The sequence below is a fragment of the Leopardus geoffroyi genome, chromosome A2 (genome assembly GCF_018350155.1).
Source record: "Leopardus geoffroyi isolate Oge1 chromosome A2, O.geoffroyi_Oge1_pat1.0, whole genome shotgun sequence".
NCBI lineage: Eukaryota > Metazoa > Chordata > Mammalia > Carnivora > Felidae > Leopardus > Leopardus geoffroyi.
In genome coordinates, this window is record NC_059331.1 from 116,963,244 (window position 1) to 116,989,345 (window position 26,102).

General features: G+C 36.4%; 1 protein-coding gene across 9 annotated transcripts in view; it reads left to right on the forward strand.

Annotated features, from left to right (window-relative positions):
• The window catches only part of PALS2 (protein associated with LIN7 2, MAGUK p55 family member), a 125,568-nt gene that overhangs the window by 18,457 nt on the left and 81,009 nt on the right, over nucleotides 1–26,102 (forward strand). The window contains exon 1 of one of the 9 annotated variants that reach the window (XM_045495096.1): nucleotides 2,522–2,631. The exons of 7 other annotated variants lie outside the window; for them this stretch is intronic. The gene's annotated coding sequence lies outside the window, so the exon portion shown is untranslated. Of the gene's footprint in view, nucleotides 1–2,521; nucleotides 2,632–26,102 lie in introns of those variants that run through there. One more of the 9 variants, XM_045495099.1, reaches the window with a different exon arrangement.

The window sequence follows — 26,102 nt, forward strand, 5'->3', positions numbered from 1 at the left end:
CTGGGGATGCATACACTGGACATGTTTTTTGCCTCTGTGCCTGTCTGCAGGTAACCACAAAAGCACTCCAAGTATTGATTTTAGGGTTAAAAATAAATTTCAGCAAATAGGCAAATTCATAAATACAGAATTCATGAATAATGAGGATTGACTATACTTATACAGTAAGTGTTGTAATTCTAAATCTGCTAGGATGGGTCAGAAAAGGCTCCATTTGAGACAATTAAGATGAAGTTACAACAAAATGAAGCAGTGGATTTAGGGACTAGCAAATGGCCTAGTGTGGCCAGAATTAAAAGGGCCCCTCCAACGGGGAGCAGGAGAGCATGTTTGAACAGTTACAGGGGAAAATGTGAGGGCTTTGTGCCATGTTAAGGAATTTGTATTTTATAGATGATAGGGAACCAGTGAGTGATATTAACCTGGGGATAAACATGGTCATATTTGTATTTTTTAAAATGTATTTATTTTTTGGGGGGGTGGGATAGGAAAAAAATGTGAATGGGGGAGGAGCAGAGGGAGGGAGATAGAGAATCCCAAGCAGGCCCCAAAGAGGGGCTTGAACCCACAAACTGTGAGATCATGACCTGAGCTGAAACCAAGAGTTGAACACTCGCCCAGCTGAGTCACCCAGGTGCCCCTTATATTTATATTTTTGGAAAGCTCACTCTAATGGTGATATGGGGGATAGATGAAGGAAAATAAATAGAATGTTGTAGAAGTTAAGGTGAGAGATGAGAGAATGAACTAAGGCAATGACTGTGGAGATAAAGGGATATATATGAAAGATACTACACTGAAAGGTCTTGGCAGCAGGTTAGCTAGAGACGATAAAGGAGATTGACAAGGTGTGCCTGGGTGCCATTACCTGAGATAGGAAATATAGGAAGCAAACCAGATTTAGGAAGTAATGCAATACATGGGTACATTGTGTTTATAGTACTCATAGAACATCTTTACAGAGAGGTAGGCAAGGAGATAGGAGTCTGAAACTCAAGAAATAGAACTTTGAACGGCATTAGCACATATTTCTGAATTGGTTGATAAATATCTGAGTGCCTACTGTGTGTCAAGTTATTGCCCTAGCGCCAGAGGAGATAAAATGACCGAATTTTTAGTGAAGGGAGACAGACAATAAGCGAAGGTACTTCAGATAAGCACTCTGATGGATACAAACCTAGTAGGAGGGAGAGTGCCTAAGTGTGTGTGTGTGTGTGTGTGTGGAAAAGGCTAGTTAGGATTGAGTGTTTAGGTTGTTTCTGGGGAGGTAACATACTGAGACAAATGAGAGAGGAAGGATATATGTGTGGCTATCTGGGAATCATTTCAAGCAGAGAGAACAGAAAATGGTAAAGATGAGAAATGGGAAATTAACTAGGCCTGTTTGAAGTACAGAAAGCAGGCCAGTGCGACTGAGGATAAGCAGATTGGGGAGAGATTGTCAAGGGTGAACTCAGCGGGGCACACAGAGTGCCAACTCGTGAAGGCTGGTGTAGGCCATGGTCAGGATTTAGAGGATTTTATAAGTGCAGTGAGAAACCATTGGACAGTTTTGGCAGAACAATAACAAAATCTTTTTTATGTTTTAAAATAATGTTTCTAGCCCCTCTGGAAAATACTGTGGAGAACTAGAGTGAAAGTAAGTGACCAGTTGAGTGGCTGCTGAAGTAAATAAGCAAGAGGTGATGGTGGTTAGAGTAGTGATGGCAGTGGAGCTGTGAGAAGGTCAGGTTTTAAGTCCATTACTTAAGATTACTTTTCTTCAATCACCTCCGTCATGGCTGAATTTAAAAACCATTTTATTACTGGTTCTGTTATGAATTCTAGGTATTTTTGTAAGTGTATTATCTTGAAAAAAGAAACTCGATGAAATTTATTACCATAAAATAACCTAGTTTTCAGATACTAAAAAATATTCAAATTTGCATATTTAATAAGATCGAGCAGTGATCCTATAGTCAGTCATATTTCAGGTTTATTAGTGCTTATTGTATAAAAACATTTTCAGATAGTTCGAGTAGTTTCGTTATAACAACTACATATTTTCTTACAATAAGTAATGAAACTTTGACCTACTTTGTTAATTAGTGGTGAGGTCAGTAAAAATATTCAAAACAGGACTACTATACTGTGAGAGTAAATTAGGGACAGTGCTATTTACTTGAGCTGTTTAAAAAATAAATCTCTGTAGATCTAGCTTTTCTCTGGATGAGCTCTGCACTTTAACCAGATACTTCTAGACATAGTCTGGAGCAGGGGCCAGGGTGGGGAAAGATTGGGGGTTGGTAGACTAGTTAAGAGAATTTTAAAATAGTCTGTGCAAAAGAAGATAAAAACTTTAAACCAAAGGTCTGAGAGTGGAAAATTTGAAGATGATGAATTTGAGACTTTGATGAAGCAGAATAAAAATATTTGAAAGAGAATCAGATATTTAGAAGTTAGGGAGAAGAAAGAAAATCAGATGGCTTTGAGATTTTAAGCTTTGGAGAATGGGTGGATGGTGATGTCATAATAGATAGAATATATAGTAGGAAGAGTAGGCTCAGTTAGGTGAGTGAGTAGTTTTGAAAATGGTAAATTGAAAGCACCATCTTTGGGACGCCCAAAGAAAGTATGTTAAGGCAGAGAAAGGTGAGTGCTGTCACTAAGATTTGAAAATCATGTTCATATAGAAACTAGTTACAGTTTTGGAAGTGAATGAGATCACTCAAGAAAAGAATGAAAACCCGAAGGACGTTAAAAACAGTGATGGTTGTCCTCAAACAGGATGAGGACAGATTATGTAACTGATTTATCAGTCAAGTCATTCCTAAATTTATTTACAAAGTTTGGAGAGAATAGTGGCTGGGGAAGCCAGAAAGCAATGGCTGAGATGGGAAGGGTAGAGAACTGAACTACTCTTTAGAGGAGCTTGGTGGGGTAGGAAAAGGACAGAGAAGAGGGTATGATTTAGGGAAGAGGGAAGTGGGGTTCCAAATAGTTATTTAAAAGAATTATTACTGAAGGATGAGGTAGATGTTAGCACATTTACAAAATGTTTAAGTATAAAGTGAGGAAAAAATAGTGACAGTGTAGGAGAGAAATGACCTTTGTTTCATGGTCCCACAGTGGGCGAGAAGGATTTGATTCATTGCAGCCTTGTAGGAGAGGAGGGGCATATTTTCTTCTGACCTTGGAGAAAAGGAAGGAAAGAATGGTGCTGACATATCTGATTTTAGAAGTGGAGGGAAATTTCAATAAATCATAAATGATACCATTTTTTTTCCTTTTGTCTTCTAAAAAAATCATCTGTTGGCAATTTAGTGTAGTGAATGTTTGAAATGGGAGTATGGGAGAACCCAAGAAGGGGCAAAATAATGGAATTGTGCAGCAGTATTTGGGACCTTGCTGATTTTTGGAGAAGCAGGGAAGTTTGAAAACCTGGGGAGAAGAATACATAAGAGGACACTAAAATGGGGGAAAGAGCTGTGGACATCAGAAGTGAAGAGAGAGGAAGAGAAATTTGATTCCCTGATGATTTTGTCTAGGGCTACCTATTTTGTAATGAATGACGGCAAGCTTGCCAGAACACTGGGTGACTCTTTTCACTAAGTCTAAATGTAAACTACATCACTAATAGCATTTTATCAAATCAGAGCATATGAGGGAAGTTTTGTTAAAGCAGAAAACTATCATTACAGAAAAGGACTTGTAAAACATCCTGCAATATTTGAAACTATTATGTAACCTTTAAAAAAAAATTATGAAAGACTAAATTACCATATTTTTAGTTCATTTTGTTACCAGTATTCTCAAAACATGGTATGTAGCTCAATCCTTAGCTGCTAAGAAATGAAGTCTGGTAAGGATATCCAGTTGTGTCCAGTGTTTATGCTTGCCATAGGGAAATACACAATAAGATTTAAATAGTAACAGTGTTCAATTGTTATTTCATCTGTTTGGAGTACTCTTTCACCACTTTGAATATATTGCATGTTCTTTAAGTTTCTTATAACCAGAAAGTCTTCCAGATAATAAATGTGAGGTAACAACCTAAAATAATATTTTCATTTTGGATGGGATATAATTTGCTCCTCTTACCAAGGTAGGACCTCTTTGGACTTTGTAAATTTCTAAAATTTTGTTAAATAATTAGTAAAGCTAAGGCTACGCAAGGTTTTCTTCTGGACCTGTAAAATCAAAATCTTCTAATATTTGAACTATGTTTTGACATTCCTGTTGCTAGGACTCCCCATGTGGGGAGCTGGTGTCCCTCTGTCTTTTCACATGAGCATTCCTGCCCAGAGGACATGACTGAGTGACATTATATCTGAGAATATTTCCCACTTTTTTTTCACCATCAAAAATAAAGTTTTGTGCTTTAATGCAGTGCCTTGTAATGTTTTGCTCAGTGCTTTAAAGGCTGGTGTAAGTACAAATGGACACAATCTGAGAGTGCTAAGACACAAAATACTCCAAATTGATGGCTAATTCTAGTAGCTTGTAAAATATCTTTGCATAGAGAGATCTGTGTCATTTTATTATAATATTATAATCTGAATTGTATTTGAGTACAGGTCAATGATTTTTAAGTCCCAGTTTTTTGTTATAGTGGAATTGGTAGGTACAAGTTAAGGAAAATGATTTGAGGGGCACCTGGGTGGCTCAGTCAGTTAAGCGCTCGATTTTGGCTCAGGTCATGATCTTCCATTTGGTTCATTTGAGCCCTGCGTCAGGCTCTGTGCTGACAGCTCAGAGCCTGGAGCCTGCTTCAGATTCTGTGTCTCCCTCTCCCTGCCCCTCCCCTGCTCCCTCTCGCTTGCTCGCTCTCTCTCAAAAATAAACATAATTTTTTTTTTTTGAATGATTTAGGTTGACATTAGATACACATGGCAGTAAGTAGAAGCAGTTTTATGATGAGTCAAATAAGATTGACTAAAAAATTCCCTTTTATTTAGGTTAAATCTTTATACTTACAGATGTAAAGAATATTCATACCTTTTGAAAATTGAAAATATTCTTTGTAGGCTTTTAAATGTTGGTTTTATTTTATTGTTAGGTTGAGTGGAATATTTTACTAAAATACATTTAAATATGTTAAATATGTTTAATGAAGCTTATTTTCCAAGGACAACTTGGTCATCCTCGCCTTCAAAGAAAAAGTCCTATTTGTTTTTAACTCTGAAAGAATGGTTATAATTCTCTGATTTTTCTGGACTCAAACTGGCATTATGACTTATACATTAGAGTTGTATTTTTTTTTTTTTTAATTTTTTTTTTCAACGTTTATTTATTTTTTTGGGACAGAGAGAGACAGAGCATGAATGGGGGAGGGGCAGAGAGAGAGGGAGACACAGAATCGGAAACAGGCTCCAGGCTCTGAGCCATCAGCCCAGAGCCCGACGCGGGGCTCGAACTCACGGACCGCGAGATTGTGACCTGGCTGAAGTCGGACGCTTAACCGACTGCGCCACCCAGGCGCCCCGAGAGTTGTATTTTTTTGTACTTTTTAAAAATTAAAATTGTTAGTGTACATGTAGATGAAAGACTGGCAGTACTTCTCAATTTTATCTCTATTTCTTGCTCCCCAGAGGCTACTACTTGAATTTTTTAAGATGTCATGCTTATGCTGCTGCTTCTTGATTTGTTGATTTTAACCATTATTGAAGATGAGGATTTAGCTCTTTCCCACTCTCCTCCTACTCTCTCTGTCTATACACACTTTTGATTCTTCAATTCTCCCAGTGTAATTATATTAGTAATTTTTATTAGATCAGTATTTATTAACTGATCCATTAGTAAACTATAGTTACCTTTCTCCATTCTTATATTTTTATTCAAGTTATTATTTGCTTAGTTCCGTATAAATACTACTTATCAATAATCCAATCCCCAAATCTCTGCTAGTTTTCTAAATCACCTTTCAGTATGTTCATTCAGATTTATCAATTTTATTTTCTTGAAGATGTCACTCCTGGAGGCTTCTGATCTGTTGAATATGGACTCATTATTCTCTATACCTGATACACACTTGTCATCTCCTGAGAATTACTTTTGCCTTTCTCCTAGTTTGCGTCTTCTAGTATCTCCTGGTATCTAATGTCTTTCCTTTTCTGTGTTGCTCCTTTGTTTCATGCTTACAGAGCAGCACACCTTTGTTTGTTTTTAAATCGTAGAAAAAGTGTTGTGGTAGATTAATTTTGTGAAACCGTATAAGCAAGTCTGAAAATAATTTTTAACTATCCCCACACTTGATTGATAGTTTGTCAAGGTAAAGAATTTTAGGATGGAAATGTTTTTAAATGCATCACTTAATTATCTTCTATCTTTAGATGTCATTATTGACAAGTTTAAAAGCACTTTGATTCTTGATTCTTGACATGTGAGTGTGGTTTTTGTTTTTCCTTTGTCCCTAATGTTGTGAAATCTCACAGTGATGTCTCGTGCTATAAGTCTATTTTCATCTGTTTCACTGGGAGCTATATGCCCCATTTAGTCTAGCAACATAATGTTTTCCAGAACCAGAAGCAGTAAGTATTTCAATAACATTTTCCTCCCCTCCAGGAGGAAAATTTATTCTTCTTTATGTAACTCCTCTTAGATGCCCTCTATCAGGTCGTGTAATTCTCTTCTATTTTTCCTGCCTCTGTGCTTTTCTACTTCTTTGGTTTTTCCCTGAATTTATCTTCCATGATTTCTACTGAATTTTTTATTTCTACTTTTGCATTTTTGTTGTCTAAGAGTTCTTTTGTTTCCTCTGGATGTTCCTCTCCTAGAGCAATCTTATTCTGATCTCATGAATGCAATATTCTCTTTTTCTCTGAGAATGTTAATGATGTTTATTTTCTTTGCCCTGAATAGTTTCATTATTCCAAGTCAACTTTACCTGTTTGATTGTTTATTCTGGTCTGTATCTTTCATGTTATAGGCTTTTCTCAGCATCTAATATCCCAAGGTTATTGGTTCATTGTTAAGAGTGGAAAACTAAAAACATAAAGCACATTTTGCATTTTGAGTTTCTCTGTAGACATTGTATGACTTGATTGGGGGTTTAATACGTGAGCTTGATGTCTATGTCTTTCCTGTTAGGTTGGTCATATCTTGAGAGAAAACTTCACATCTGCCTAGAAGGTCAAGTATAGGCTAAAATAAAGTCTTCTGATAGTCAAAAGGGAGAAGCAGATGGAGGGGTTGTTTCATTATTCAGTAATTCCGTTTTCGATATGATTTCAATCCCCTTTGCCCAGAGACAGTTCTTACCTTAACATCGCTAGAAAATAAACCTCTAGTTTTTGGTCCTCCATGGTGGAGGGTAAGGGGCAAACACCCTGCAAGGAGGGTGAAGTTGAATTATTGATAAGTAGTGTATGAAAATAAATATAACTCTAAGAAAACAAAATTCAGGAATGGAGAAAGGCAGCTACAGTTTATTAATGAATCATCTAACAAATCCTGAACTAATATTATCTAAGTCTCCTTATTATAGCCCCCCTCACCTCAGGTACCTTGTTCTGCTAATCCCTGGGCCTTTGGAAAATTGAGATGATTTTTTTTACTTTACCCATAGTTTGTTTAAACTTTAGCCTCTTTGGATTTGCTCAATCCATTCACTCCTTTGCTCACGGGTTTTATAGCTTCCAAAATCAACTTTTCTCTCATTCTTTCCATTTTTGTAAACTTAAGCTGTTAAAAGTAAAATAAAATTATAGATACACATTTATTACATTTTAGAGGGGGGAGAACAAAATTAGATATGTTCAATTTACCTTTCCCTGAAAATATTGATATTTGTCCTCTTGAATAAAAAAAATTTTTTTTATTTACTTGTGTATTTCTGTTTACTTTTCTTTCAAGCTTGACACTTGATTTTGTCAAATCCAAGCACACCAAAAGTTTGGAGCCTGTCAAACAGAAGAGCTGCTAAAAAGCCATTCGTTATTTTATTTTATTTTATTTTATTTTATTTTATTTTATTTTATTTATTTTGAGAGAAGAGAGAGCATGAGAGCGTGAGCAAGGGAGGGGCAGAGAGAGAGAGAGGAAAGAGAGAGAATCCCAAACAGACTGAATGCTGTCAGCACAGAGCCCAAAGTGGGGCTCAAACTCATGAACCATGAGATCATGACCTGAGCTGAGATTAAGAGTTGGACACTTAACTGACTGAGCCACCAGGTACCCCTTAATTTAATTTAATTTAATTTAATTTAATTTAATTTTAATTTTTTATTTTTTTAAATGTTTATTTTTGAGAGAGAGAGAGACAGAGTGTGAGCAGGGGAGGGGCAGAGAGAGAGGGAGACCCAGAATTCGAAGCAGGCTCCAGGCTTTAAGCTGTCAGCATAGAGCCTGACACAGGGCTTGAACTCATGAACTGGTAGATCATGACCTGAATGGAAGTCGGCTGCTTAACTGACTCAGCCACCCAGGAGCCCTTTAATTTTGTTTTTTTAATTATGCTTTAGGTACGAAGATCTTTGATAAAGAGCACCCTTCAGCTTTCTCTCCCAAAATATTTTTTTTCTCTAAGAGTCACTGCAGTCATCTATGCTTTGCTTCAATTTGAACTTTTATTTAGATTTCTTGAGTGTTAATATGACCTATGAATTGGCTCCTTTGACATGCTGGTATTATTACAAACTCAAGGTAATTCCAAAATAACTTCATATTTTACTTTGGCATGTATCAGTTGATTGTACAAAATTTTATCTCCAATTTGGGCTGAAAGCTGGGTAATGGAAGGAAAAATAATTCAGAGCATTAGTTGAGCATTTTTTGAGTACCTATTGTACACAAGGTAATATACTGGGCTATGTAGAAGAGAATGCTCTTGTTCTTTGAGAGGTTATAAGAGAATAGGGAGCACACAGGAAACACCTAGTGAATGCTGAAAAACCATTATTTCCCCTCATTTTACCAGATATTTTAAAACATTTGGGGGGGGGGGCGCCTCGGTGACTTAATGGTTTAAGTGTCCCACTCTTCATCTAAGCTCAAGTCATCTCACGGTTTGGGAGTTCAAGCCCCATGTGGGGCTGCGTGCTGACAGTGCAGAGGCTGCTTGGGATTCTCTCTCTCTCTTTCTCTCTCTCTCTCTCTCTCTCTCTCTCAAAATACATAAACATTTAAAAAATTAAAAAAAATCTGGGGAAATAAGAAATTATGAATGTAGGGGCGCCTGGGTGGCTCAGTCGGTTAAGCAACGGACTTCAGGCCAGGTCATGATCTTGTGGTTTGTGAGTTTGAGCCCTGCATCAGGCTCTGTGCTGACAGCTCTGAGACTGGAGCCTGCTTCGGATTCTGTGTCTCCTCCTCTCTCTGCCCCTCCCATGCTCATTCTCTGTCTCTCTCCATCTCTTAATAATAAATGTTTAAAAAAATTAAAAAAAAAGAAATTATGGATGTATGTTTTCCCTTTGGATCTTAGCTTAGCTTCAATTATTAATTATTATAATAGTCCTTTTTGGAATTATGTCATGTACAGTGACATAATTTGAATCTTTAACCATTATCCCTCTTCCTTCAGTATTTCTTGCACTTGATAATTTCCTTTAATCCTAGGAAATTACTGCAAGTGAAGAATATGAGAGAAGAAAGAGGCTTTTTTTTTTTTAAAAAAAGCAGACGTTTTATATTTAATCCTTTCCTTTCAGTAAATACATTTGATTCAGTGGCTATTTATCTATTACAATCCAGGGAGACAGATAATAAAATAGAATGGTGATAAGTGCCTTAACTCAATGTTAATTGTAGCATCCAGCATCTCTGGATCCTTTTGACTGCAAATAGTTTTTAATGGCCATTTCTGACCATTAACCTTTATTTCAGTCATCTACTGTTGTTGCAAGCATTTGTTTCCATCACCTGCTGCTTCTGAGCACATTATTACTGGCAACTCATTTTCTTCCATCTTACTAAACTTTGTAACTGCCTCCAAGTTTTTGCAGGTTATTTCTAATTCCATTAGCATGTACAAACACTTGGCATGGCAGTAGGAATGTTGAGAGATGTTGACCTGTGGAAATTTGTGTGTCTACTCTTTCAGGGCTAAAATCATAATAAAGTCATATTGCACAATGCCAAGACTAGAACTAGAAACTGCCATTTTCTCATACCCAGTGCCCTCTCCACTACCCAAACTAGATTATTGCATGATTTTTCTTCATACCTGCCACTTGTTAAAATGCAGACCCTCTTTATGCTTATGGTCAGTTCCTTGCAAGGAAGGTTGCTTACAGTCTATGATTACAGCTGCAAAAGTTAAGCATGGTTTGAGACCAGTCAGTTGAACTGAACTCTCAATTTTTTTTCTCCTGTTGATCTGTTTCTGGCATGTCACTTAGTTTTGGGGCTTCATTTTTTTCATTTATAAAGTGGAGATAATACCTAACCCATCCAGCTTACAGCATTTATTTAAATATTTTATTTACTTTTTATTTATTTTAGAGAGATGATGCACGTGAGTGGGGGAGAGGGGCAGAGGGAGAGAGAGAGAAAATTTACGTGGGACTCAATCCCACAACCCTGGAATTAGGACCTGACCCAAAATCAAGAGTCTAACACTCAACCAACTGAACCACCCAAGCCCCCCACAGCATTTTTAAAAAACTAAAATGGGTTAGAAAATGTAGGAAGGGATAATAATCTACACATAAGGTGGTTAGGGATTCACCAACTTAGGGAAAATGCAAAGATATTTATTGAATTGACTAATGTGGTTGGGAGGCAATGGACAACTGACCTAGAAATGAAATGGAAATAAGATAGTCTCTGTATCTATAGTGTTATTTAGGCAAGATTCAAAGGTGGTGGAGTTGTGAAGAATACACATTGTTAAGACTTCTGCCACCAATACCACTTGATGACTTTTGGTTAAATTAGCATGTGTAGGTGCATGTTTATATTAGAAAAGTCTAAAAGAGCTCTTATAAGAGGACTGTTTAAAGCAACAATAGTAAGAAATTCTTCCCAAGTCACTTAGTATAAATACAAAAGATTGTTTTATCATTTTATAATTGTGAGAGAGTAATATAATATTATAGGAGAGTAAGTTCTCTGGCCTGATAAATCAAGAACCAATATCAAGATATCTTGATAAATCAATATTTATCAAGAACCAATATAGAACTTAATTTTTAGCAGTCTCAAATCAAATACCCTTAGAGCTACATGTGGGAACTACAGTGTGTGTGAGTAAAAGTGAAAGATAAGTTGTTTTCATCTATACCCACAGTGTCTTGAAGCCTCCGTTTTCTTTTTGAAATCTGTAAAGGCTTTGATTAGGGCAAAAATTGGAAAAATATCTGATTTGTAGGATTTGTTAATGAGTTTCATTTACTCTAATTGTTTACTATAGGCCTTAAAGAAATCTTTTAATTTAAAGCCAACCTGCTAAAGTTTTTAAAAGGTATTATTTAGTGTGACATAGCCGGAAATGGCTTACTCAGAAAGAAATCCATGATAAAAAGTACAAACTAATACATAAGGAACAGAATATTTAAGGGATGCAGTATTCTCTATAAGGAGATTATCCTTGGCAAATTCATGACTTGAGGAATGAGGCTAAGCATTTTTCCCTAATAAAATCTTGTAGATGGTAGTACTTAATTTTATTAGGTGAAGTGATTTTCTTTAATCCTTATGGGTCTGTACGGAAATCTCTAGGAACCCTCTTGATAATGATTTACCAAATATACAATTCATAGCTAGAGCAACCTATTAAGTTATTGTTTTTTTAAACATGTATATGTAAATATGTTAATTTTGTAACAATTTTAATTATTACCAGATAGAGCTGAGAGCCTTTTAACCAACCCTTCTTTCAATCTTTCTGCTCTTTCCTAAGGGGTAACACCTGTTACACTTTGTTTTATATCTTTTCAGACTTATTCCTATATATTAACATACTTGTACCTATGGAAAATACACAGTTTTGTGTACTTCATTTCTATAAATACCATACTTGTTTTTTTCCCACAGAAAAATGTGTTTTGGAGAGCATTTTCATGTTAGTACGTGAAAAACCATGTTGTTCTTTTAAATGTTTGCACATTATTCATATAGGATGGATATTTACCCATTCTCTTCCGAAGTAACATTAAAGGTTGTTTCTCTTTTCTTCCTATGTTTTTGAATAATATCACCATGTGCATCCTAAAAAATTGCCTCATTAAAAGCAGCATTACCAATTATGATTATCTTTTTCACTTGTGACAGTGAAGGTTTAAACTTTGAAAATCTTTATTAAAAACATTACTTGAATTCTAATAATAATGGCATGAAGAGGCTGGCAGTTCCCCTGTGCAAAAAGTAAATACAAAACTGGACAAAATCATCAAAAACAGCCATTTAGGAGTACTGGAAATTGACCAAAGGCAGTTAAAAAATTGATCTTGCACAACTGTTAGGGCTTGGGGTGAGAATAGTGTGAGTCTATGGCCTTCATGCCTGATATCTTCCCAGATAGATACCTTCCCAGCACCCCTCTGTCCCTTCATTTGGTGAGAACTGAAGCTTTACCAGATTGGGTCTGACAGAAAACTAGCAGCTTTGCTTCCAGAACTGGGGGTGATGTGATTTAGGGAATGGGGGACTAAGAGGGAATACAGAAACCTGTGGCTTTGCTGGTGAAAAGTGGTAGCTTTGGTTAGAAACAAAGAAAACCTGCTGCCTTGCTGACAATGGTTTGGAGTGAGCAGTGGACCAATAGAAATTTCCCAGAGAAATCCTAGAAATGAGAGAGCCACAAAAGGGCTGAGATAAGCTCTCCATATAGCTCTGGTTGCCTGGGAAACTACATATGTGGAGGGGAGACCGAGGGAGTCTGGCAAAAAGTTCAAAGCAAGGGAGACTAGAGTCTAGGTTTGAATCCATTCCCCACTCTATATACAATCAACTGGCAGATGGTGAAAATCGTACAGGCTTGAGATGTTAAAAAAGACTCGACGACTCTGAAAAATAAAATGAATGCCCAGTTACTGTAATATATTAAAGATTCAGTTTTCAAGCAGAAACTTCTGGACATGGAAAAATAAAGGCAAGAAAAAAAGCCAGGAAAATATGACCCATAATCAGGAAAAATAGTCAATGGAAAACGCACTCTGTCTGAGCTTGATGTTGGATTTAACAAAGACTTCAAATCGGCTATTTTAAACAGGTTCAGAGAATTATAGGACAGTTTGTTAATTTTCAATAATCTCAATAGAGAATTTAGAAAATAAGAACCAAATAGGAATTTAGATTTGAAAAGTACAGTAATTAAAAAATTAATTAGATGGGCTCAACAGCAGATTTGAGATAGCAGAAAAAACATGAAGATAAGTAAAAGGTATTCAACCCAAAGGAGAAAGAGAAAAAGATATTAAGAAAAGTAAACAGAGCTTCAGAGACCTTTGGGACAATGTCAAGCATTTCAACATGCATGTAATGTGATTTCCAGACAGGAAGAGGAGAAAGGGACAGGAAAAATATTTGGGGGTGCTTGGGTGGCTCTGTCAGTTAAGTGTCTGACTCTTGGTTTTGGCTCAGGTCATGATCTCATGGTTCATGAGTTTGAGCCCCACATCGGGTTCTGCACGGACAGTGTGGAGCTTGCTTGGGATTCTGTCTTTCCCTTTTCTCTCTCTGCCCCTCCCACATTCTCTATCTCTCCCTCAAAATAAATAAACTTTAAAAGAAAGAAAAAGGGGCACCAGGGTGGGTCAGTTGGTTGAGTGTATGACTTTGGCTCAGGTCATAATCTCATTGTCAGTGAGTTCAAGCCCCTCGGTCTCTGTGCTGACAGCTCAGAGCCTGGAGCCTGCTTCAGATTCTGTGTCTCCCTCTCTCTTTGCCCCTCCCCCAGATTCTCCCAGAAATAAACATTAAAAAATTTTTTTGAAGAAATAAAGGCACCAAACCACCCCAAATTAGGTGGAAAATATAACTCACAAAGGGTTCCAGTATGGTAGAATAAACATGCTATATCCTGTCTCTCCCAGTGAATGCATCTATGAAAACAGAACTGAATATAGGAGTATCTATTTATAGATTAAAGGGTGATAGTACCAGGCAGGTTGAGAAGACAACCAGGTATTTAAATACCACTGAATTTATGTTGAGTTTACTTTTGGTATCTCCTGAACTAGCCCCAAACCCAAAAGTTGGCATCAGAATGAACAGTGAGAACTTCCAAAACCTTCTAGTTCTGGCTTAAAGAACAAGATACTCAGAGTGCAGAAATCTCTTTTTTCTTATTCTGAGTTCTCTTGCCCCCCAGTCCCCAGGAAATCCTTTGGTAGCACTGTTGAAGCAGCTGCAACAGCCAAGAAGACAGTAACTCCAAGGAAGGAAACCTTCCTCTTCTACTGAAGGAGTTGTGATTTTAGTAAGTACATGGCAGAGTAGGTTAAACAGAGCCCCTGATTTTTGGCTGGAGCATTGGTAAAGAGCATCCCAGAGAACTAGAAGTACCAGGCATATTTATGGAGAGGAAGTAGTCTAGAAAGGGACCCCTTAAAGTTGTTTATGCACTCCTGGACTCGCCCTTGAACTGTGCATGTGTCAATCTGACCCTAAAGAGCATACATAGATGTTGAGTACTGAAACACTGATAGACTACCACCTAAGTCCCATGATGCATATGTGGGACAGATCCAGATAACATTGTGAAAGTTTTGAACAGTTTCGTAGTTTCTGATGATGTTAAAAATATACTGATCATGTGACCCAGCAATCTCCTAGATATTTACTGGGGAGAAATGAAAACTTAAATTCATAAACAAGCATAGAAGACTAAAATGGCCATAGTACCTCAAAAGGTCAGAATCTGAGGCCTGCCCTCAACTGACTAAATTGCTTGCTAAAACAAAAATATCAACACTCTCCGTAAGTTTTCAGCAAGATTCAGTCTCATATGTTAAAATATACAGCATACATTCCAAAATTACTTGGCACGTTGACAACCAGGAAAATGTTCAACTCACATGTGCAAAGATAACAGACACAACACTGAGATGACACAGATGTGGGAATCATTTGAGAAAGATTTAAAGCAGTTATTATAAATATGCTATGACAATGGTGAGCTCTCTTGAAGCGAATGGAAATATAGAATGTCTCAGTAAAGAAATAGAAAACAATGGAAAATTTGAACTGAAAAACACAATAACAACTCATTGGACAAGTACAATAGCAAAATGGAAATGACAAAGAATCCATAAACTTAGAGATCAATAGAAATCTATCCAACCTCTGAACAAGAGAGAAAAAAGTTTAAAAAAAATAATGAGCAGAGCTTCAGGGATCTGTGGGATAATACCAGAAAATCTAACATTTTGTTTCATCAGACACCCAGAAGAAAAGAAGAAAGAATATGGTGCAGAAAAAACTATTTGAATGGTTGCTGAAAACTCCTCAAATTTGGTGAAAGGCATAAACCTATAGACTCAAGAGGTTCGACAAACCTCAGTTATCGATAAGTTCTATGAAATACATGCCCAGTCACATCATCAAACTGCTGGAAACAAGACAAAAAAAAAAAAAATACTGAAAGCAAAAACCACTAATAGATGAATGATTTAAATTAATGGGAATTTCTCATCAGAGATTATAAAGACCAGAAGGAAGTAAAACAGTTTTAAGCATGGTGGTAGGGAGGGGATATATCAGTCCAGAATTCTTTATTTAGTGAAAATATCTAGATGCTGCCTGTTTCTTATCTTTTTTGTTTTTGAAGAGGACTTTTTTCTTAAAGCATTGCCCATAATAGGAAATTGTTTCTAGCAAGAGTGTTGGTGGAGCTAGAGAGTGTTATGCTAAGTGAAATAAGTCAATCAGAGAAAGACAAATACCATATGATTTCACTCATGTGCAATTTAAGAAACCAGTGACCATAGTGGTGGTGGTGGTGGGGGGCGGGGTAGGGAATAGAGAGGCAAACCAAGAAACAGACTCTTAACTATAGAGAACAAACTGATGGTCACTGGAGGGGAGATGGGCTGGAAGATAGGTTAAATAGGTGATGGAGATCAAGGAGGGCACTTGTGATGAGCACTGGGTGTTGTATGGAAGTGATGAATCACTAAATTCTACACCTGAAACTAATATTACACTGCATGTTAACTAACTGGAATTTAAATAAAAATTTGGAGGAAAAAAGTCTTTTCTAACTAAGAATGCCAGAAAGTTACACTAGCTGCTTTTATAAGACACTTGATTTATAATAGGAATATTGATAAGTTCTTTACAAATGGTAGTTCACTTTCATTTCTGAATTAAATTTATCAGATGATGACAAGGTGCAAAGTGGTCAGTTAAGATAATGCAATTAGGGGAACCCTCAACTATTTTTTTAAACCATGTTTTCAAGGTAGGAAAAAATATATTTAAATTGCTGTTACTGGGATTTGTTTTTCATTGACACTTTGAATAATTAGCAGTAGTCACAATGAGAGATGAAGAGACTGAGTTACAGAATATTAGCCTGAGCAGAATATTTAGCGTTTACATGTTTTTAGTAGGTGAGTCATTTAATTTTGTTGAATAACCATATGAGCTGGATCATTGTCATTTATTTTTTACAGATAAGGAAATAAAGGTGCTGTTAGGTTTATTTTGATGCCACGTTGGAGGAAAAATGAGATTAGAATTCAGAATTTGGTTCTCTCTAAAACCACTTCTTTTGCTGCACAAGTTCTATGCATTTGTATTGATATGCCTTTATGAAGCAATTCATTATTATTGTAAAGATAATGAAATGAGGATCTCCTGATGGAAATGTAATTGATAGACCCTGTTTAAAAAACAGTTTCACAATATCTGACAATTGAAAAATCACATATCTTCTGAACTAGCAATTCTGCTCTTAGTATTTACTCACTTATGGTACATACATTTATGTATATATGTATATGTGTATGGATATAGATCTGTAGATGCTGATTATAAATGATAACTGCAGAAAGTGGAAGCAACCTGTATATCTTTCAGTAGAGGACAGTCTAAATAGATGTTGATGCATCTATATAGTGAAGTACTAGATATATTGGAAAGGGTGAGCTCCAATATGGAAAGATCATAAAGATATTAATAAAACAGTCACATTTGTATAAATAAAGGATATATTTAAATACAGGCATAAATTTTGTCTAGAAGGCTAGAAAGCTCTTTGGAAGAGATTGTTGTGTTAAATATTTCAACATAACTAAACTTTTACCACATACGTATGTACACATACATGAACGTATTTTATGTATATATGTGTGTGAATGTATGTAATGTTTCTTTAAACTTATTTTGCATCAAAACTTTGACATTCTTACTCTGTTATCTTTTGGCATTCAATATTACCAGTAATAAATGGCATGGAAGTCTGATTATTGTTCCTTCTGCACAACTCTTCTTTTGAGAAATACCCACTTACCCCCCATTTTTAATCCTCGGCATTGTGAGATGTCACTTAGATGTGGCCAGATCTGGATCTTTTTCATACAATCTGCTCTGTTCTTGGAAAGCCTTTCATTCTGAAGGTTTGCATGTCATTTAAACTCAGGGATGTTTCTTCCTATTGTTTGACAGCTATTTCCTCATCCTTGTCTTTGATCTTGTCTTATGAAACTCCTGATAGGCACTATTGGACTTGCTTATGTGTTTTTTCTCATGTTTTCATCTTCTGCATTTAGGACTTTATCTTCACTTGATTTTCCAGATTAGCACTTTTGACCTTAACAGTCTTATCATTTAGTCTACTGTTTGAGTTTTCTAAATTTGACAATATTTTTAATTGCCAGGAACTTTTTCTTATTCTCTAGATGCCCCATTTTCTCCTTCTTAGTTGCCTGTTCCTTTATGAATGCAGTAGTCTCTCATGTATCTCTGAGAATGCTAATAAAAATTAAAATTTTAAATTGTATTCTCAGCACCATCTGTTTCTCCTCAGTTGAGTTTGTTCAGCTTTGTCCACTGTCACTGATGTTTTCTTTAGATGTCTGGTGATCTTAGCAGTTGGTTTATATTGATAAATGAAGGACTAGGTTGATTAATCCAGAATATGTATCTACTGAGGATAACCTCTATAGTGTATAGGCTGTCCCCTGAACCTGCCCCGCTCTCTCTGGAATGAGAGGGCTTGAGCAGGGGCTGAGTGGCGAGCCTCAGGCAGGCTTCTTCTTGAGATTTGAAGGCAAAGAGCAGGTGAGCAAGCTAGGAACCCTCGGATAGCTAAATTGAGAGGGAAGAATTTACCCTGGAGATAAAACATATTAGTGCAAGCCTTTCTGTTGGAAGAACAGAAGGGGAGAAGATGGTACCACCTATAGATGTGCTAGAAAATGCAGTAAGGGGAACTTTCGGTTGTCATAATAACTGTAGAACACTATAGGCATTTGGCAGAGAACAATCCTGTGCCAAAAGTATTTTTTGTTCCTGAAATGCTAATAGTTTCCTGTTTCCTGAAACACTGTGTATTTGTATATTCCCTCCTGTATCGTAGCCTTGCCTCCACCCCTTCTTCTTTAGTGTCCATTATGAAGAACCAGATTTACCTTGGCCTCTGTGCTTCTTTGTTCAGGTCCCAAGATTTGTGTTAGGAACCCTTCCCATGCAGAACACCTACCCACTGTCTCTGTGAAGAAACGTGTGGGTACTTAGGTTAAAATCTATGCTCTTGTGTATGGGATTCCTTATTTACCCTGTATGGTTGCCCCTCCACTGTGCCTGTGCTTTTATTGACTTCATGCTTAGATTTTCTCTAGGAATACTTTAGGAAATACAGCTTCATATAGATAAATAGATAGGTAGATAATAGATTTTTAAAAATTAATGTTTATTTTTGAGAGAGAGAAAGAGAGTGATCATGAGTGGGGGAGGGCAGAGAGAGAGAGAGAGGGAGACAGAATCAGAAGCAGGCTCCAGGCTCTGAGCTATCTGCATAGAGCCCGATGTGGGTCTCGAACTCATGAACTGTGAGATTGTGACCTGAGCCGAAGTCAGATGCTTAACTGACTGAGCCACCCAGTCACCCCATTTTTTGTTTTGTTTGTTTGTTTGTTTAGAGAGAGAGCACAAGTTGGGGAGAGGGGCAGGGGGAGGGAGAGAGAGAAAATCTTAAGCAGGCTCCATGCTCAGCATGGAACCTAATGTGGGGCTTGATCCCATGACCCTGGGATCATGACCTGAGCCAAAATCAAGAGTCGGAACTGTGATTCCTTCAAAGTGTTCTTATTCACTATTGTGCTTTGTACACATGTTTACACATTTTGGTCTACTAGTTTTCAGTTTTTGGAGCAAAAATAGTATGTTTGTAGTCGCTTCAACATGTAACATCATACCTAGCCTATAAACCTTTAGCTAATTTTGATTAAATTAGCTGAGCACGTTCAAAGTTTTTTTTGATTTGGTATAACTGTAACTAAATTAGAATTTCAAGATATTAGTTTGAAAGCTAAAATATTGACAGCATATTATCATTTTATGGAAAACAATTGTTACTGACTTAACATTAATGATTTGCATGAACTCTGCTGTGATGGTTAAATTAGTTGTGTGGAAATACTGTGTCACAATTTAGTTGTAAAGAAACCTGACTTGGTCCAAACCTCAGTAGAAATTTGTCTTAGAAATATCTTTTTAGAAAGAATTTTGATGCTCTGTTGCAACTACATGAGAAGTAGTCCAAATGACTTTTTAGATACCTCCTTTAAAATTTTGATTAAACCTTTCTAAAAGCACATAGGAGGAGATTTTGTTTTTCATTTCAGGAATTCTATAAATTATCCAGGGTGGTTCTGCTGAAATAATTGTTGTTTTATCTATAAAATATAACAACAGAAATAAATTTTAACATGTTATGAAAACTCATGTGTCATATTTTTTTAACTTTTATTTATTTTGAGAGAGAGAGAGCGCACAAGTGTGAGTGGGGGAGGGCCAGAGAGAGGAGAGAGAGAGAGAATCCCAAGCAGGCCCCACACTGTCAGTACAGAGTCTGATGTGGAGCTCAAACTCATGACCCATAAGATCATGATCTGAGCCAAAGTTGGATGCTTAGCCGACTGAGCCACCCAAACACCCCTTACCTGTCAAATTTTCAATGGGAAATCTAGTTTGTTGAGTTGAATGGGAGTGAATATACCACCAAGTGTGGTTACAAAAGGATTTTTTATCTTAAGACTCTAATCCTAATTTATTAAGGATAGCTCATTTAATTATAGTTGTAAAACTAGTTAGAAATGCTTACATAAAACAATTCTAAAGAGTTTTTGAAACAGAATATAGGTGGGTAAACTTATTTTTTATATTTACCTTACATACTGAATTATATTCTAGGAAGTTAGAAATATAGAGAAGGATTACTGAAAAAGCCATTTTAAGTAGACTAAGCATTGAAAGATACCATTTCTATCTTTATGGCTTATTATACAATTTGTGGAAAGTTAGTAGTTTTAAGGTTACTGCTTTGTAAACTACACTACATTTTGCCAATTCCAAGCAGTAGGCAGATATTTTGTTTATATATAACAACACATAATTTAAAACTATTCTTGATTTTTTTTCTTTTGGTGTTTATTCTGAGAGCGAGAGAGAGAGCATGAGCTGGGGAGGGACAGAGAGAGAGAGAGGGAGAAGAATCCCAAGCAGGCTCTGTGTTGTCAGTGGTGAGCCCAGTGCGGGCCTGATTCCACAACCCCAGGATCATGGCCTGAGCTGAAATCAAGAGTCAAATGCTTAACCAACTGAACCATACAGGCACCCCCTATTCTTGATTTTAGTAGGAGAAAAATGGTACATTTTTGTGACTGAAACTGTATTATGAAGAACGTAGGATGTACCAGACTGTGGGCTGGGAATATGGGTTTGAACAAAACAGATACAATTTCTATACTAAATTAGAGTTTAGAAAAGAAACTGTACATTAAACAAATATCAAAGTACTTAATTATAGGTTTATCAGAGTTATAATGTATAGAATACTGTGAAAATATATGTTAGGAGAATTTATTCTAAATGGGGCAGCCAGGGACATAGAAATCCTGCTCCTAAAGGGTGAGTATGAATTAAGTACACAAAAGTGGTTGTGAATATGGGGTGGTAAGTGGAAGGAGGACTTTGCATCAGGACAGAGATAGGATTGATATAGCTAAAGCTATAAAGGATGGTGCAGATTGAATCTAGCAATGTATTACAGGCCATAAAATCTAGGTTTCAGTTAATTACACACAAACATACACATATACCCAAGAGAGGCTCTTGTAGTCTGGACAAGAAATGATGATGGCTAGGACTCATGAGGGGGTGATGGAAAGAAGTTGTTATATTCCACAAGTATTTAGGAGGTAGAGTCTACCTTTGCTCTAAGTTAGTTTCTTTTTGTATTATTCCAATATTTTTTTGCTATTTTTTGTCCTTTTTTTTCTCTTTATTTTTGTAGGGCTTTACCTTTATTAATACTTTGCTACTATTTTAATAGAAGTTCTGAAGGGAAAGAATATAAACTCAAGTAGTTAGTTATTCTACCATATTTAACTGAACCCTACCCACACTGATTTGAAATGTCACCTTTAGCATATTAAATCCTGGTTAGCTCATCTCTTTCCTTTTTTTTTCTTTTCTTTCATTTTTAATTTTTTAAAAGATTTTATTTCCTTTTTTTTACTTTATTTTTTAAAATTTAATTTATTTTTTAAATTTACATCCAGGTTAATTACCATATAGTGCAACAGTGATTTCAGGAGTAGATTCCTTAATGCCCCTTACCCATTTAGCCCATCCTCCCTCCCACAACCCCTCCAATAACCCTCTGTTCTCCATATTTAAGAGTCTTTTATGTTTTTATATTATTTTTGCTTCCCTTCCCTTGTGTTCATCTGTTTTGTATCTTAAAGTCCTCATATGAGTGAAGTCGTATGATACTTGTCTTTCTCTAATTTCGCTTAGCATAATACCCTCTAGTTCCATCCACGTAGTTGCAAATGGCAAGATTTCATTCTTTTTGATTGCTGAGTCATACTCTGTTGTACACACACACACACACACACACACACACACACACACACACCACCTCTTCTTTATCTGTTCATCCATCAATGGACATTTGGGCTCTTTCCATCCTTTGGCTGTTGTTGATAATGCTGCTATAAACATTGGGGTACATGTGTCCCTTCAGAACAGCACACCTGTATCCCTTGGATAAATACCTAGTAGTGCAATTGCTGGGTCGTAGGGTAATTCAGTTTTTAATTTTATGAGGAACCTCCATACTGTTTTCCAGAGTGGCTGCAACCAGTTTACATTCCCAAGCTCATTTCTTTCAAGATTTGTCTGTTGCCATTGCTGTGTCAATACTGCACTATTTTAATTTATACTGTTTTTATACTTGATAATGCAGGTTACTCCTTTATATTTATGCTTTTGTTTTCTAAAATTATTGGCTACTTTTACCCATTTTCTCTTTCAAATAAATTTTGGAATAATTTTATTAAAAAAATCCTGTTGGGGCGCCTGGGTGGCGCAGTCGGTTAAGCGTCCGACTTCAGCCAGGTCACGATCTCGCGGTCCGTGAGTTCGAGCCCCGCGTCGGGCTCTGGGCTGATGGCTCAGAGCCTGGAGCCTATTTCCGATTCTGTGTCTCCCTCTCTCTCTGCCCCTCCCCCGTTCATGCTCTGTCTCTCTCTGTCCCAAAAATAAATGTTGAAAAAAAAAAAAAATTTAAAAAAAAAAATCCTGTTGGGATTTCTATTAGGATTTATTGATTTTTTTAAGGAAAAATTTGGAGGGAATTGACATTTTTATAGTACTAAATCTTCCTATCCCAGGACATGGTCTCTTCATTTATTTATTTTAAACATTCTTCATTGTATTTTATAGTTTTTCTCATACCTATCTGGATGAATATTTTTATTTTAGCATTTTTTACTATTTTTGCAAAATAGATTTTGTTGCTATTGTGAATGGGATCTCTTTTTTCCCTGCAATGATGTTTTCTAGTTGGTTATTACTATTAGGAAAGGTGTTTTTTGTTTTTTGTTTTTTTCTTTATTGCTCTTATGTCTAGTCACTTAGCAAAACTCCTTTAACTTAAAACTCCTGACTTAGATAATTTTTTAGCTGGTTCCTTGAGACTTTTCCAAGTAGATAGTTAACATCTGTAGTTTTTTAAAATGTCATGTCTTAGTACCTTGGTTAAAACTTACAATATAGCTTTGAAAAGTACTGGCCTGAGTGGGCATTCTGGTCTTATCTTTGACTTTAATGGTAAAGCCTTTGCCATTTCTCCATTAAGTATGATAGTTCATATAGATTCCGGTATAAAATGACTTTCTTCTATTCTTATTATGGTAGCAGTTTTCCATCAGGATTAGGTTTTTAATTTTATTTGATGTGCTGTATTCAAAACATTGAGATGATAGGGTTTTCTTATACTGTGACAAATTACATTATATTTTTCTTAATGTTAAGTCATCTTTATATTACTAGGATAAAGTCTACTTGGCTATTGTTACTTTTTAAGACCTTATTAGATTAAATTTGCTAGTACGTTGTTTAAGGTATTTGCATATATGCTCGTTAGTTTAATATATCATTTTTTTTTTTGAGTTTTGAAATCTGCATTGAAGTTGGAATACTTTCAGTCCTTTCTATACTTTCTTTTAAAAATGTGAAGTAGCTCTTTCTTGAAGGTTTGATAGAATTTATTCTTATATCTCTCCTGGCCTGTGTCTTTTTAAGAAGGTAGATCTTTGAAAACCTTTTCAGTTTCTTCTATTATAATCTATTTCTATTTTTATCTTTTTCTCCTACACTTCTGTCGTTGACATTTTCCAGGAAAAATCTCTAGTTGACTAGACTTTAAAATAAAGTTGTTTATTACATTCTCTTTTTAATCTTCTTTTTGCCCGTAGTTACTTTCTCATTGCATCCCTAGTGTTACTTATGTCTTTTCTTAATCAGACTAGCCAAGCATTTATCTATTTTTATAGGTCTTTTGAAAGAGCCAGCTTATTGATCAAATTATGTTTTGTTTTTTATCGATTGCTGCTTTCCCTTTTATTAATTCCTTCTGTCTATTAATGAATTTCCCATCATCTTGTAAATTTTGGTCTTTGTGATCCACAGCAGTTTTTTTTTTTATGTTTTTCTTCTCATAAAGAAAAATTTTAGTGGGAGAATTTTTCAGTTTGATCTTCCTACACATTATAATTTCATCTTTTTTTCTTTCTTTTACTCTTTCTCCTCCCCACTCCCCACCCCAGTAATTCTGTTTCTTTGGCAGTTAATGTATCTGTTTGTTGAATTTGGTGAGTCATATTCATGCTGCTAGCTTTCGTAAGTGTTTGATGATTCTTGATTTGTTCATTTTTGTAATGGGATGATCTGGATTAAATATACTTTTCTCTTAAATAAGAATTCCATTTATATGTGTCATTGAATATATATGTCATATATATGTCATAAATAAGAATTCCATTTATATATGTCATTGAATATATATATTCACATATGTTTATATGTGAATATATATATTCAATATATTTTTCTCTTAAATAAGAATTCCATTTGTATTTTTCATTGAATGTAGCTTCTGCATAAAGGGTCCATCCTATAGTGATTATGGAGGAGGAGTGGAACTTGTAGGAAACTTTTGAGTTTTGGGGTTTTCTTTTATCCCTGGAATCTCTGAGTAAAGGAGGACACTTTACTTCCCTGGCTCCCACTCAACTGTGCTAGGTCCCCACTATAGAGAGCTTCCTCTTTTATGTGTTAAGGTTTTACATACATTAGATTTGATAGGTTTAATTTATGTTTTAATATTTTATAGGGTTAATTTTCATTACTTTTTGTTACAATTTTCTCACAGTTCCTCATTTTTTTCATATGCTTTGAGGATAATTTTGTTAAAAAGAACAATGGCATTTTTTGAATAGGTCATGTTATTAGATAACTAATTTATAAAGTCACACCAAGGAATTGATTTAGAGGAAACCATTCCCTCACACCATCCCATAGCATCCCAATACATGAGGGAGAAAGGGATTATGCCAGGTCAGAACATTATTCATTTTATTCATAATAGTATGAAATGAAAGTGTCAGAGCAAATCCTTGCATGTCAGGGAAGTTGTGTTAGTGTTTCCACATCCTGGTTTAACTGGAACACCAGGGTAGGTTGTTCCATATACACCTACTGCCTCACCAGTTTCTTCACCAGTTTCTGTCTGCCTACCCTACTAATCTACTCCAAGATGCCCAAAACCCAGATGGTTCTTATTCAGTCACGTAAAAAGGGGAATCCATGGAAGAGACCAAGTCCCTTCATCTCAACTCTCACCTTTGGGATTAGATAGCCTGGACCAAGGCAGACAAACTATGATCAAAACCAAGAAGGGGGGGGGGGGGGGAAAGGAACAAGAAAAAAAGTGAGGACTTTTAAGGAAGCCTTGACAGGAATGTTAAAAATAACATCTGAATTCAACTCCAGAGAAAAGTGTTACCAAGGGAAAACAAAGTGTTAGTGGATGTTCTGAAACTGCCTATAAGAAAGGGTTGGGGAATGATCTGTAGGAGCTTGGGACTCAGTGAGGCTTTGGCTTCCAGTCTGAACCTGCCCAGCAAGCACACTGCAGTCTGTTTGGCTCAGTCTTCAATGAGAGTCCTTCAGCTCTATCAGAGTACTCCCCAGTGTGTTACATTGTCCTCAGAGTTCTGCAATTCAAGGAAGTGCTTGGCATGTTGACTCTTCTAACTGGAGAGGAGGTTTTGTACATGATGGCTGTTGGGAAGACTTTAGTTAGGTCTCTAGCTGCTGACTGTTGGTGTTGCAGACAGCTCCCAATTTGTGCCTTGACCATGGTGGCCAGCTTGGTCAGGGTCTCCTGTTAGAGCAGGTACTCTCTCAGTACTTGCTACAGACCCATATCCCATAGTGGGCCATCTAGCCATCCAGCAGGAACAGGGTACCACTGAGGGCTTCAAGTACTCCATGAAAGGAGTACTACTGATTCAAAGTTCTAGCAGGTGGGGGGGGGAAGTTCTCACCCATAATGGAAGGGGGATACCAGCCTCAGCTTGAAACGGGATCTCATAGGCATGGATGGCATCCAGAGCTTTCATCCTGGTTAGATAGCTGTAACAATTCTGATTTCCTTGGGTTTC